This window comes from Cynara cardunculus (assembly GCF_001531365.2).
Source record: "Cynara cardunculus var. scolymus isolate 2C chromosome LG 10, CcrdV1, whole genome shotgun sequence".
Taxonomy (NCBI): domain Eukaryota; kingdom Viridiplantae; phylum Streptophyta; class Magnoliopsida; order Asterales; family Asteraceae; genus Cynara; species Cynara cardunculus.
The window spans coordinates 1,471,206-1,485,464 of record NC_037537.1 but is presented as its reverse complement, the minus strand read 5'-3'; positions in this window follow the sequence as shown (position 1 = coordinate 1,485,464).

Here is a 14,259-nt window from a genome sequence, read left to right as displayed (position 1 = left end):
TTATTTCATTTATCCAACGAATCGGTGAAAATTATTTGAACCCCTGCTGCGACAAAATGTTGTCGCTATAGGTGTCTGGTTTTTCAAAAAGAATTTAAACTACTCAATCATGTGTAACAAATCATTTTAATATCTACAATGACGATTTCCTAGTCGTCGCAATAGCCTTTGTCTCTATAGAGGTGATTTCTTGTAGTGCAACAAACAATTAGCAACAGTACTATTACCTTGGACAAAAGCTTAGTGAATGTCGAAGAAATGGCAATGTTTGGAAATGGAAAGAATGACATGACGCATGTTGGGAACACATAATGCATTAGGGAGACAGAGAGAGAGAGATTTAGAAGGAGTACAGATAAGAGAAAAACCAATGTGAGTGATTGGATGGCCAGAAACATCAGCAATTATTATTTCTTCCGTGCCATTATAAGGTTGATGAAGGGAGATATTGGATAGATCCCAGTGATTTTATGAGAAGCACCATAATCAAGTAACCATGAAGGGAACAAGTTTAGGTCGGCGGTAATGGCAACATTGGCTTGAGGTGAGTGGTTCGTATAGGTTGGTGGTGGAGGAGGTTGAAGAGATGGGTATTTGGAGGCAAATACAGGGAATTTTTTAAGGGAGTGGCCTTTGGTGTGACACCATTGACACTTCCCTCAAAAAGGACGAGACCCCGTATAAGGGGCAGTTTGGTGGGTGGCTTGGCTTTAGGTCGAAAATGGTTGGTTGGAGGGTTTTGGTAGGGGTGATTGGGACGAGTGGAGGTGACGTGAACTGAGTCCGGTAGGACAATAAGCATGTGCTGGGATTCGAGAGTAAGTTCTATGTTTATTACTTTTCATGTAACCCATCAAAAGAGATGGGAGCATTGTGTGCCTTCACAACATCAATGACTCCTTGATAAGAGGAATCAAGTCCTTCAAGGATCTTATTAATGGATCCTATAAAGAGCCGATTGGTCGGTGCATGCCTTGACAACATCCAAGAAGAGCCAATTGGTCGGACCTGTGGTTGTATCTTTGAACCGAGACTTGAATTGCTTCATGTGAACTCGAGAAGAACTAGCAAAAGTTGTGGCAAAGGTGTCCCACAAGGCTTTAGAGGTAGTGTTGAGAAAAACCAAAGAAACAACTGTCTGATCAAGGGTGCCAATTAGAACCCCAAAGAGAAGACGATGTTGACCCAACCATGTTTCATATTCTAGGTTGGAACTTGATTGGTTATCTTTGATGATGGTTGTGGCTGGAGGCAAAAGCATGCCATTTAGAAACTTGAATAGGCCGAGACCAACAAGTGTGGCCTTTATTGATGTTTCCACGAGATATAGTTTGTCGATGAAAGCTTGATGATGTTGGTGAGTTTAACGACAATAAGGGGTTTCGTTGGATCGATGTCATTGGGTATGGTGTTTGTTGCCATTGGGTAGATACAAAAGGAGAGAAACAAATTGTAGGGAAAGGATCAGACACTCTGCTTTGATACCATATACCAAAGAATGATAAATTTATTGATTCATAGAATTTAATGAAATTTGAAGGATTCCAAACAATTCAAAAAATAACCAAACAAAGGAATTTTGCATTTTTGGTTTTTGAATGGTGGGAACTGGGAACCGGTAAGTGGGAAATTGGAAAAACAAATTAGAAAAAATTTGATTACATTTTTTTATTTTCAAGAAAACCTTCGTAAAGGAGGGAAAAAGGGTTGGAATTGTTTTTTTTTTTTTTTTTTTGGAAAATCTTAATTATTACTTCTTTATGGTAATATCTAATCAGAATTAAGTCTTTTTTTTGAAATATTAACTTTCTAATAATATATATTTTATTTAAAATTATAATATTTAACATTTATTTACAACGACAGACCATAAATCCTTGGCGTAGACGTTGTTGATATAGCCATCGATCGTTTCTTGTACATTGGATTATGGATCTTATAGTGAAGCATTGACTTACATCGGGTTATGATAATTATATTGGGTCATGGTCATATTTGATTGTAATGGGTCTTATTGGGAGGTAACATGTCGTATTCGGTTATGTTGGTTGTAAATGGTCATATAGTAACATATTGGCTAACTTTTGGTTATAATGTGGAGTATTGGGTTATACTAGGTTGTAATGGGTCTTATAGTGACCTATCGGGTTACAATGTGTTATAATGGGTCATATTTGGTTCTATTAGGTAGTAATGGATCTTATAATGACGTATTGGGTTACATTTGGTTGTAATGAGTCATGTTGGTGATATTGGGTTCTATTAGCTTGTAGTTGTAGTGAGTCTTATTGGTAATGTATCATATTCGGTTAACTTGGTTGCAATGGGTTGTATAGTGGCATATTGGGTTACATTGGGTTATAATCGGTTGTATGGGATCCTGTCGGTTGTATTAGGTTCTATCGTGTTGTAATGAGTCATATAGTGACATATTGGTTTACAATGAGTTATAATGGCCGTATTGGGTCATGTTCGTCATATCGACTGTAATGGGTCTCATGGGGTGATAATATGTTGTATTTGGTTATGTTGGTTATAATGAGTCATATAATGACATATTGGGTTTAATTGGATTGTAACAGGTCGTACTGGGTTCTAATTGGGAGTAATGGGTCGTATAGTAACATATTGGATTTTGGGTTGTATTGGGTTCTATCGCATGTCCCACCAAACTTTCAACCATGATCGCACTCATATCTGGACATCTTCAGTTTCCCACCTTGCGAGCTTGCTTTTCTGCTTCATACACATACTCAAATAGTATCTTCCCCTTCCAGGCGATCATAGATCTTGTGTGATAGTTTGGGGTGTTTACGGTCCGATTTGAACGGTTTAACCCTGCAAAACCACAAACCAAACCGCAATGGCGGTTTTTTTCTTTCAAATCAATCAGTTTGATAGCAAGTGTCCAAACCGGTCAAACTGGACCACAAAAAGGCGGTCAGTTTGACCGATTTAGGTGGTTTGGTCCTCTTATGGGCTTTAAACTAAAACAGCACCACATCTATATCTAAAATGGAATTTCTATCCATATAGCACTATTAAAAAATGGCATATATCAAAATATAATAAAAACATCTATCTGTAAAATTAAAATTACAAAGACATTGAGCAAATGAAAAAAAGTTAAACAAATCCACCAACAATAGTTGGAATTTTGGCCAGCATTGAGCAAGGCCAAGGACAATTTGGAATTTTAAATTTGATTTTTGACGGATTTAGGAAATTTGGCTATTTAGATAACGCGGTTAATTAATAAACGAAAACTAAAAACATAATGTCTTTGATTAACTCTTATTAAGTCGGCCCTAAAAGTAAATACTACAACATGAAATATAAATATAATGAATATATGTGTATTTTTTTCGATGTGTTCACGATGCTACAGACCGCTCAAAAAATATTAACTATTTTTCAGACCAATTTTTTCTTTCTTCTCCACCAAAATGTAGCATAATTCGTGTTGCATCCTCATTTTATTTACTTCCTATGTTTATATCTCATTTTATTTTTTGTTTTATTTTTATTCGTGTAGTTTGAACTCATTTTTAATCCCATAAAAAGGCCGAAAAAATATTTTTGTTTTAATTAGAAAAACCTATCTATGAAATGCAATGACTCTTTGGAGCGTTTAATTAATTTCCTTTTTTGTAGAAGCAAAAATTATTTAATATTAAAATTCTAATATTTAATTAATTCCCTTTTTTGTCGGGTTTTGTTCATTTCAAAATGTAGTTTGTTTTTAGCAATGTAAGCGTATATAAATATAAATTACATGGTTAAATTGTGATAACCTTTGAAAACAAGTACATCATGTGCTATTTTGTACGAATTACAGAGGATTTATGGCGCACCGACTTTTCAGCGGAATCTGGCCGCTAAAAATCCGCCACTAATTTTTTTCCATTTTTTTATTTTCCTTGTCTCAATTAATCCGTTTTAATTAAGATTATGTCTCCGACGGATTTCCAGTGGATAATCGGCATGTAATTTATTTACAGACATCTATTTGTGGAAAAAAGAAAGTTCCACGTAATAAAGTTTCATATTATGAATCACATACATATAAAGCAAATACATTGTGAACAAATTTGTTCATCAATACATTTAATGCCAGACTTGGATGAGAAAAAATCATGTGAAATAATACTACTATAAAATTGTTTATTTTGGTTAAATTACAAACAAGATGTAATGAAGTAAATATTAATATGTAATAAAGTAGCATATATATATATATATATATATATATAAGTTTGATAAAATTATGTAATGATCGTACCTGGTTTTGGTGAAACGGGAGGAGACCGTTGAATTGGTGATGGCGGAGGTGATGGCGGAGATGGTGGTGAGGGGATAAGTGAGGTGTTGATGCCAAATTCATATGTCTCAAACCTGATGTTACAACTTCCTGTAAGAACTCTTCCTCCAACTTTCCTATCACAGCAGTTTAGAATTTGATTAGTTGCAGATTCCAAACAATTATTGCACTGCTGCTCCGATAAATATGGCACACACTGTGCAAGGCCATATATTCTTGTGAAATCAGCTCCAGTTGTGTTACCCATAGCAAACTTTAGCAATGAACCACCAGCAGCTGCTTCGCTACTCAATTGGTTCATCAATGGTCTCAGAGCCGCATTGAACTGAGCCTTATTAGTTGCCACATGTAGACAACATCTTTGTTCATTTCATTATTTCCCAATATAGTGGCATTAGAGTACCTCAACAGACAAATATCATAATATGTTATTGCTTCTTTTTGATTAGGACAAGATTGCCTTAACTGAACAATAGATTCATTCAAACATCTTCGGCACAAGACTCGATCCACGTCTGCTCGACAAAGTGAGATTGCGTTGGCTGTATCAGGCCGTTGACCTTCAAAGGAGTTAAAAAACTCGTAGCCAGAGTTTGTGTTGGAGAGGGAAGAGATGGTGGCATCAAGATTTCTAGCGTAACTACTATTGGGGGTATAAGTAGTAGCGTTTGGGAAAATATGGAAAAGGTATTCGGGTTGTTCTTTGACATGAACGTTGATTAGGTATATGAAACTAAGACAAAAAAATAAGAGCGGTTTTCTGGTGAGTATCACCATGCTTTTGTAACTCCCTTAGTTATGTGGGAGAGAAAGAGAGGGGAGGATAATATAGTTAAGAGGCTTGAAAGAAAATGTTGAAGTTGAATTGTAATGAAACTTAATAAATTGACCACCTGTGCTTCCCATGATGCTTCCTCTGTCTAAAGGCACAGTTTCTAATTTTCAAACCTTGACAAAGTATTTATGAATTCTAATAAATGACATGATAAATGTCTAAGGAGGTGAACAATATTTTGTGCTGTTAGAGTCCCTTATCCTCTATGACATGTCGTTACTATAGGCTAAAAAAATAATAATTAATTATATACCTACTATGACGACTTGTCTTCTCCATAGTAAGAAATGAAAAAAAAAAATTAACCACAAGGGTGATGCCTGATTGGTTTGAGCTTGGCTCCAAAGGTCAAAAGTACAAGGAGGTCGTAGGTTCAAATCCAAGAAAGAATAAAAATCCCCTTGTGGCCACGGAGGTTCAAATGTGGTGACTTCGGACTATCTGCAAAGCCAGTGGTCACCCTGGGATTAGTCGGCTCGCATAGTGGGTTGGATATCATGGTTAATAGAAAAATGAAAAAATTAATTATACAACTAATTTGACGACATATGATCGCTTAATTACAACTCATTAAGCATGATGTACAAGGTTTTTTTGTGCATTGAGTTTATTAGCAATGGTCAGACATTCATTTTTCTCTTCTCTTCCTTTTCCAGATACTCCCTTCTGTCAAGACCAGTTTGGGTAAGGTCAAAATAGCTTCCTACTGCCTTTCTTCTCTTCTTCTTCCTTTTCCAGCTAACACACGTATATGAGACTAATGAATGAAAATGGGTGGTTCAGATCTAATAAAGAAACAAGAATCCAATGATCTAAAAATGGCCCTAAAAAAGAACTTTTGTGGAGGGCTCTATATCTACATAGTTATTGAAGGTAAATCTTTACAGATTTTGAAGACAAGTTATTGCTCAATTGTCATGAACGCCATTCTTTCTTGGTTATCCAGATCCATAAGGATTTGGTTATATCCAGAATAAGTGACCGTAAATGCAAGTAACTCATGACAAGCTATTGCTCAATTGTTGCATCAATATGTGGTAGAGGAGAAGGATCATTTGGACATTATTTATTGAGACCGATGAAGTAAATACAAACTCTCCACTTTCCATTCTTCTTTTGGACAACCACAACATGGTCCAACAAATCAAGATATTTTATTTCACAAATCTCTCTCGTCTTCAATATTGTCGGCCTCATCATTGATCACCTTGTTTCGCTCTAGCGCAAACTTGCTTCTTTTATGTTTCACGGGTTTAAGAGTAGGGTCAATATTTAATTTCTGAGATATAATGTTGGGATCTATCCCTACCATGTATTTATTGATCTATACAAAACATTCAATGTTAGACATTAAAAAAATTAAACAAGTTGATTTTAATAATTGGGTCTAACGTTGCTCTCATTTGAACAGTTTAATTACACTTCTCGTAATTGTAAGTCGTTGACCTTATCCTTACAAACTTGTTGCTTTNGTTGCTCTCATTTGAACAGTTTAATTACACTTCTCGTAATTGTAAGTCGTTGACCTTATCCTTACAAACTTGTTGCTTTAATTGCTACATGGTGTTCTTTATTGGATTCATCGTATACTTTTAACATTCTCTAGCCATTCTTCATTTGTTTTTTTTTATCTCCTGTGCCCCTAAGGTGTAGGGAATTTTTTTGTTTGATGGTATGTCAAGGGTACAACTCTGAAATCATGGATCCAAGGTCACTCAAGATGACGTTGTACGTAGATGAAAAATCGACGACATTGAATTTGTGGTGTTGTTGATGCCTTTAAAGATACTGGGAGTGTAGTCTCTTCAATAGTGTTAACTGCATTGTCGTTAAACTCAACAACGATTGTTGAACAACAACGATTGTTGAACAACAAGTACTTTCTTGGTCATCAATGTTTAGGCTTTGAAGAGTCATAACGAAGATCACGTTCATGAACCTTCTCCATTAACGGGAACTCTTTTAGTAATGCAATTTCCAATACTTATTTTTTATAGTTAGTCCATCATGATGCTTATGCCAAGGATCGCAAATATCTTCCTAGTTAGAAGATTGGGGCATCGTCTCCAAGGCTATCTGCAATTTTGATATGTTAATCCTGACAACAGAATTCTTGTTTGGTGACTAGTGTGTCTTTTAGCAACAAAATATGTTAGTCCACAAATTTTTGAACCACCAGTTATGCAAATAATTACCACCTTAGTATGAACAGACGAAGGAAGAAGCTAAGAAATTTTTTTGACAGAGAGCTACACGACCGTTGGTCATATGACCATTATCCTATTGAAAATCGCACCACTCGGTTTATCCTTTTGGGCATCTGGCTTGTTGCTCTTTGTGGGCCATCATAAGACAGTCTTGATTGCTTGTAAAACATCCATCAAATCATTGCTAGATTCCTTCAATCCATATTCTGAATTTTTGACATGTTTCAATGCTTCTCCTTTTGAGTGTTCGAACATGCATTAGATATTTGTCAAGTCTACTTATGGTGAGGGTTGGTTTTTGGCTTGAAGTCTGGTCGTTTAACCCTTAGGGATAGCTTGTTGTGAGAGTGGTAATGTTCTAGATCATATGTTTTTAAATGTTTCAGTTGGATATTTGGTTAACTCTAAATACAGTGATGGTTCTTCTTTTAATCTTCGCTTATAGGTTTCAATCGTCCTTCCTATATAGTAGTTTTGGATGCTAATCATTTCATAAATAAAACAGTTAAGATATTTACGCATAGATTCACCCAGCTTCAAGTTCTGCTTGCATCCTGATCATGACATTTTGGTCAAACCCTACCATAGACATGTTTGATGAAAAACCTTGTAGAATAGTATGTTAGAAAGAGATTTCTTGAGAAAATCCTTAGTTGGCCCCATGGTGAGAGACAATTTTTACCAAAAATCACAAAAGGCAAATTAAGGTTGGGTTGTGATGTAACAACAAAAGAAAAAACTTTTGTGATAAATAAGAAGAAACGACATAAAGAAAGGTTGACGTGGTGGAAACCCCCGTAAAGGGTTTTAACCTTGGACGATTGAAAATATCGTCAATGCACTATGGACGTCAATAAGGGACTTCGTTTTTTTATCCTTTATGTCGTTATTACAGGATGTCACTGATATGTATGACATATATGATAATTGAATATGATTTTCAACTACACAAATATCTTTGTAGAGCAATTGAGTAATAAATAATTTGGTGTCCTTTGAGTTGATTTTATCTCTATATTTATACCAACGTTTGATGCAACTAATACTTTATATATGTCTATAATGTCTAGGGTGAATCTTATGCTATGTTGATGAGATACATAACTCTTGATCGATGGTTATGATTTGAATATGAATGGGAGAATCCTTCATCATTAATCTTCGGTTATAGATGCTACTGTAAATATCAAAAAGTAATACGTAGTTAGTTAAATGATCGTATATCGTGACTTAGATTGGTTGTATGTCGAGGATAAGAGTGTCGCATGTTTATATTAGTCTTTCGTTAGTTATTATTTTTCACCAAAACAATTACTTGAGCAATTCAAATGTAGATGGATCTTCTCATTCAGTTCCTTTGCCAAGTTCAGTCATATGTAAGAAAGAAATGTCATCATCCTTAATCTGGATACTAAACTTTTTTTGATAGAGAGGGGGAGGCCCCTCTTATCAAGATAAAACACTAAACGCTAAAAGCAAGCCAAATACGTGCTCAGGTGGGGGCGAACCACATCCACCAGAATAATCCAAGGCTCCCCGAGGGGAGAGGAAAAGAAGAGGGGGGAAAGAGAAAGAGAGAAAGAGAGAGAGAGAGAGAAAAGAGGGAGAGAGAGAAAAAAAGAAACCAACCACAAGGAAAGGGCCCAGCCAAGCCAAGACTGGGAAGCAACGGGGGAAACCGCAAGGGCAGGAAAAGGGGCCTAAAACAGGCACACCCTAAACCGCACCAAGAAAACCAAGAGAGCAATGGAGCTCAAAAGACCATAAAGACAACACAAGAGAACGAACAGGTAAGGGAGGTTCCAGGCAAGTCGATCCCAGACAACATTAGGGGAGGGCTTGAAGGTCAGGCTAAGAAGCCTAGACTGGACATCATCGGTAATTGTCTTAACCACCAAAATATGCGATCTTCTTCTGTTTTTGAAGATGCGATTATTCCTTTCCTGCCACATGTGGTAGACGGTCCCAGCAAGCACTAATCTACGAATGATAGACCAGATGGTCTTTCTTTTGGTGGCTTGCTAGAACATTCCAATAATATCAACCCAGTTATCCGGGACACTAGTGAGATTCAGCTTGAGCTTTAAGCCATTCCAAACTTGATTATGGAACGGACACTAAAAGAAAAGATGCAAGTGCTAATCAAGCCCATTATGACAGAATGCACAGGACAGGTTGGAATGGCCTCCCAGAACTGAAGCTTATCATGCGTCTTGAGACGCTGCCTGAATGCAACCCACAGGATGAAGCCATGTCTGGGAATGCTTTGGGAAAATGCCAGGAGACATTAGGTTCATTGGGACGGAGGGAGAGCCATACCTCATGAACGGAGAACGAAGTGAGATGGCCATCCCTATTTCTCTAGAGGAGTTTATCAGGGACAGTCGGGGAAAGGACAGGAAAAGGAGAATTATGGATTAAAGGGTTGGGACTGTCCGTCAGGTGGGGGCAAGTCCAATTACCCTGGAAAATGATATCCTTAACAGAGGCAGAGAGAGAAAGATTAGAGTTAAGGATATTGCGGGAAGATATTTGCCGGTAGAGGGGACCGACAGGGTGCCAGTTATCATACCAGGCAGACATGGAAGTGCCATTACCAATCTGGGAGACAATAGAGTCTCTTATCTTATCCCTCATGCCTAGGATCTTCCTCCAGCCCCAACCAACATCGCTGCGGATCGGGACATCCCAGAAGTTACGATCTTTAAGCCTGTAGGAGTGAATCCATTTAACCCATAGAGAATCCTTATTGGTAAGGATTCTCCAGATGTGGGAGGCCATAAGGGCAAGATTCTAGCTGGATAGGCTCTTAATACCAAGACCGCCTTGAGATTTGGGAAGGCAAACGGTCTTCCAGGAGACCTTAGCTTTCCCTCTTTTAAGCTCACCACAGTACCACAGGAAGCCCCGTATGAGTAGCTCAATCTCCTTAGAGATGGATATAGGAAGAACAAAGATAGAGGCCCAATAGATTTGCATGGAGGACAGGACCGAGAGAATGAGCTGCAACCTACCAGTAAAGAAAATGGACTTATTTTTCCAGTCATGTAGTTTGGATTTGACTTTGTCTACAAGACCTTTACAATCCTGATGATAAAGGTGGGTAGTAATGAGGGGGACACCAAGATAATGAACCAGAAGGGAGCCCTCCGGGAATTGGATGATAGACTGAATGGAATTCTTTGTGTGCTAGCCGACATTACAATAGAAGGCCTCGCTTTTGGCCGGACTAAAAAAGAGGCCACACACACTAGAAAACTCGTCAATGGAATCCTTTATGACATGGACAGAGTCACTATCACCATGGCAGAAAATGAGGAGATCATCAACAAAGCAAATATGGGTGATGTTTAGCTCCTCACAATTCCGATGATAGGAAAAAGAGCCCGTCTCACTAATTTTTCTTTTTGCCAAGAGGTTTAGGACCTCCATGACCAGCATGAAGAGATAGGGAAAAAGATGGTCACCCTGCCTTAGGCCACGACCCCCTTGAAATAGCCATGGAGGTTTCCATTGATACTGACCGAGTAAGAGACCGTGGAAACACATGTCATTATCCATTTAATCATGGTAAAGGGAAAACCATAGCCGAAAAGGGCAGTGCAAAGGAAATGCCAATCATCGGTATCATAAGCCTTTTGGATGTCAACTTTGAAGGCACAACGGGGAGGGCCTCGTGCTTATGATAGCCGCACATGAGCTCCTGGACAAGAAGAACATTACCAGTGATGAGACGACCCGGAATAAACGCAGACTGGTTTATGTCAACTAGAGAGGGGAGGTGATCTTTTATACGATCAACAATGATCTTGCTAATGATTTTATATAGGACATTACATCAAGCAATAGGACGAAAATCGGTGACTCTGGAAAGGGCAGCCGACATGGAAATAAGGACCAGGATAGTGTTGTTAAGGGACTTTAAGAGCTCAATAGACGTGAAGAACTCACGAACGTCGGAGCACAGGTCCTTACCAACAATACTCCTAGTGGCCTTAAAGAATTTGGAGGTGAAACCATCCGGCCCCAGAGCCTTATCGTCTCCCATCTAGACAACGACCTTCTTGATCTCGGAGTCGATGATAGGAGCGAGCATCAAGGCGGCTTGATTGGCATTAAATTTTCTAGTGAAGAGATCAACAGGGTTATGAATAGGGAGAGAAGGGTGAGAAGTACCGAGAAAATCTTTGAAGTGAGAGATAAAGAGACAGGGAACCTCATCATGAGAAGCCTAGACACCGTCAGCATTTTGAATGGTATCAATATGATTCCTGCTGATACGACTCTTGACCGATTTGTCGAAAAATGAAGAGTTTCTGTCTTCTTCACGAAGCCAATTAATCTTGGCTTTTTGCTTAAGGAATCGCTCCTCATTAAGGCAAGCACTATTGTAGGCAGATAAATACCCATAATGCTCCTATCTGAGAGCCCCATTATCAGGATCCCTATCAAGGGCAATCTGGACCATGTCAAGCTCAAGCTGAAGCTTAGACATTTTAGAAAAAAGGTTACCCTGATCAATAAGAAGCTTTCGGAGGGGTCCTTTGAGATTTTTAAGGTTTGGGGAAATCTTATACATCTCATGACCGAACAGATCAAGGCACCAACTAGACGACACAATAGAGCTGAAAGACTCTTTGTGAGTGAGGAAGTTGGGAAACTTGAACGGTTTGGGTTTTCGAGGAGTACGGAAGGAGATAGTGAGGACCACTGGGCTATGGTCCGAGGACCGGTAGGGGAGGAAGATGACAGAGGCAGAAGGGAAATGGTTGATGGAGGATTACCCAAGACACGATCAATCTTTTTAAAGAGACCTCTCGTGCCATTGGGGTTTTTAGACCAGGTGTTGAAGAGACCCTTGAAATTAATATCCTCTAACTGAAGATGACAGACACAATCGCGAAAATCATCCATACCACGAGAAGATCCCGAAATGCCAGAAGAGCTATCTTTCGGATCAAGGGCAGCATTGAAGTCTCCCATGATGAACCATGGGGTGTCCTTAACAACATGCTTATGACCCTTAAGAGAAGTCCATAACTGGCAACGAACGATATGGTATTGTTCTCATAGACCACATAAAGGAAGAGACTCTGAGAGGTGTCCCGCATCTTTACCTGAAAATGCATCACCTGATCGGTGGCATTTAAGAGCATCATGTCAACATGGACGGGGTTCCAAGCAACAATGATACGGGTACCTCTAGGGCAAAGGGAGCCATTAGAGGTCCAGGACCAAGACCCAAAGACATTCTGACAGATGGGAGGAAGGTTAGAGAGAAGGGCACGCAACTCAAGAGCAACATAGATTTGGATATTGGAATCCTGAAGGTTAGAGAGAAGGGCACGCGACTCAAGAGCAACACAGATTTGGAGATTGGAATCCTGAATCAAGTCTCTCATTGCTCTCTGATGAGAAAGCTTAGAAAAACCACGAGAATTCCACGAGGCAAAGCTCGTCATTGGGAAATAGGGGAGGGGGTGGAGTCTATCTGCTCGGGCTCCTGAGACATCATCGGATCAACTTGAGGAGAGGGAAGATCATGAGAAAGGAATCGATCGGTGTCACCATCGTCTGATTCAACCTCAATCATATCAACCTCGCCAAGGAGGTCATTCTGATTAAAGGGATCATCCTCAATCTCAAGAGGGGCAGAGGAGGGGAGGGAGGGGGACGAAGACCTAGGGTCTTTAAGAAAAGATGGGTCAACAAGGGAAGAAAAACGATTAGAGGAGGGAGATGGAGCCTTGGATTGCTTTCGAGAAGAGGGGTGGGTTAGAAGGTTTGGTGGATAGATGGGAGAGGATGGGTTGCCTAGGAAGAGAGGGCGGAGGGGTAGGGGCTAAACCCATGGGGGGATTGAAATGGGGGGGAGAACCCTTGGGGAAGGGTTCGGTCTTTGCACCTTTTGAGTTTCTTGACGAGGGGCGGCCATCATCTTTTCCTCTTGCTTCCCGTTCGGTGCAAGGGAATGGGTCTCCTTCTTCTTATATTCCTTCCGTGCAAGGGGTGTCAGAGCCTTAGGCTTTTCGCTTTGCTTTTGAACACGATGCTGAAATCCCTCACTATCTATCACAACATTCTTTCCAGTAGAGGATTGCTCATTTTTAGGTATCCCATTCATATCATTCTTATTTATAACATGCAGACAGATAGAATCAAAATGACCAAAGATATGACAGTTAATGCATATAGAGGGTTTCCATTCATATTCAACATGCAAAGAATATAAAGTCATATCAAGAGTGTCAGGGTCAGGAATACAAACACGAGCAAAAGCACCTCAAGCTAAACACAAGCAAAAGCAGATTTTCCAGCACCATACTTACATATATTAGCAGTCCACGAGTCCATAGCTAGGGGGAAACCTATTTTACTCGCTATATGGCTAAGGCCCTCATCATTCCAGGCATCATAAGTTATATCATGTATTCTAACCCATATAAGAATTTTATCATGCAAATTGGAATTTAAGTTTAGCCCCGATCTCCAATTTTGAATAAAAATAGGAACATTTTTAAAAAGCCACGAGCCATTATCAATAACCTTTTGAAGACCATCAATAAAACCGAATTTAAACAAAAAAATCCCATGTCCATTAAGAAGGACATCCTCAATTCCATATTGGGACCACAATTTAGAAGCATAAAACCGGACCACCGGGAAAGGAAGTCTTTTACCAAACTTAACAACTCATGAATGTAGCAAGTGTGATTGTATTATTCACTTTTCTAATGGAAGTAGATTAATAATTAGACATTGCAATACAAACTCGAACATTCAGACAAGCAATGGAATAAGTAAAAGAATAGGTTACATATATTAACTACAACGATTAACGTGATAATGTAGAAGATCACATATAATTACCTAAAATATAAATGGTTTCATCAAGA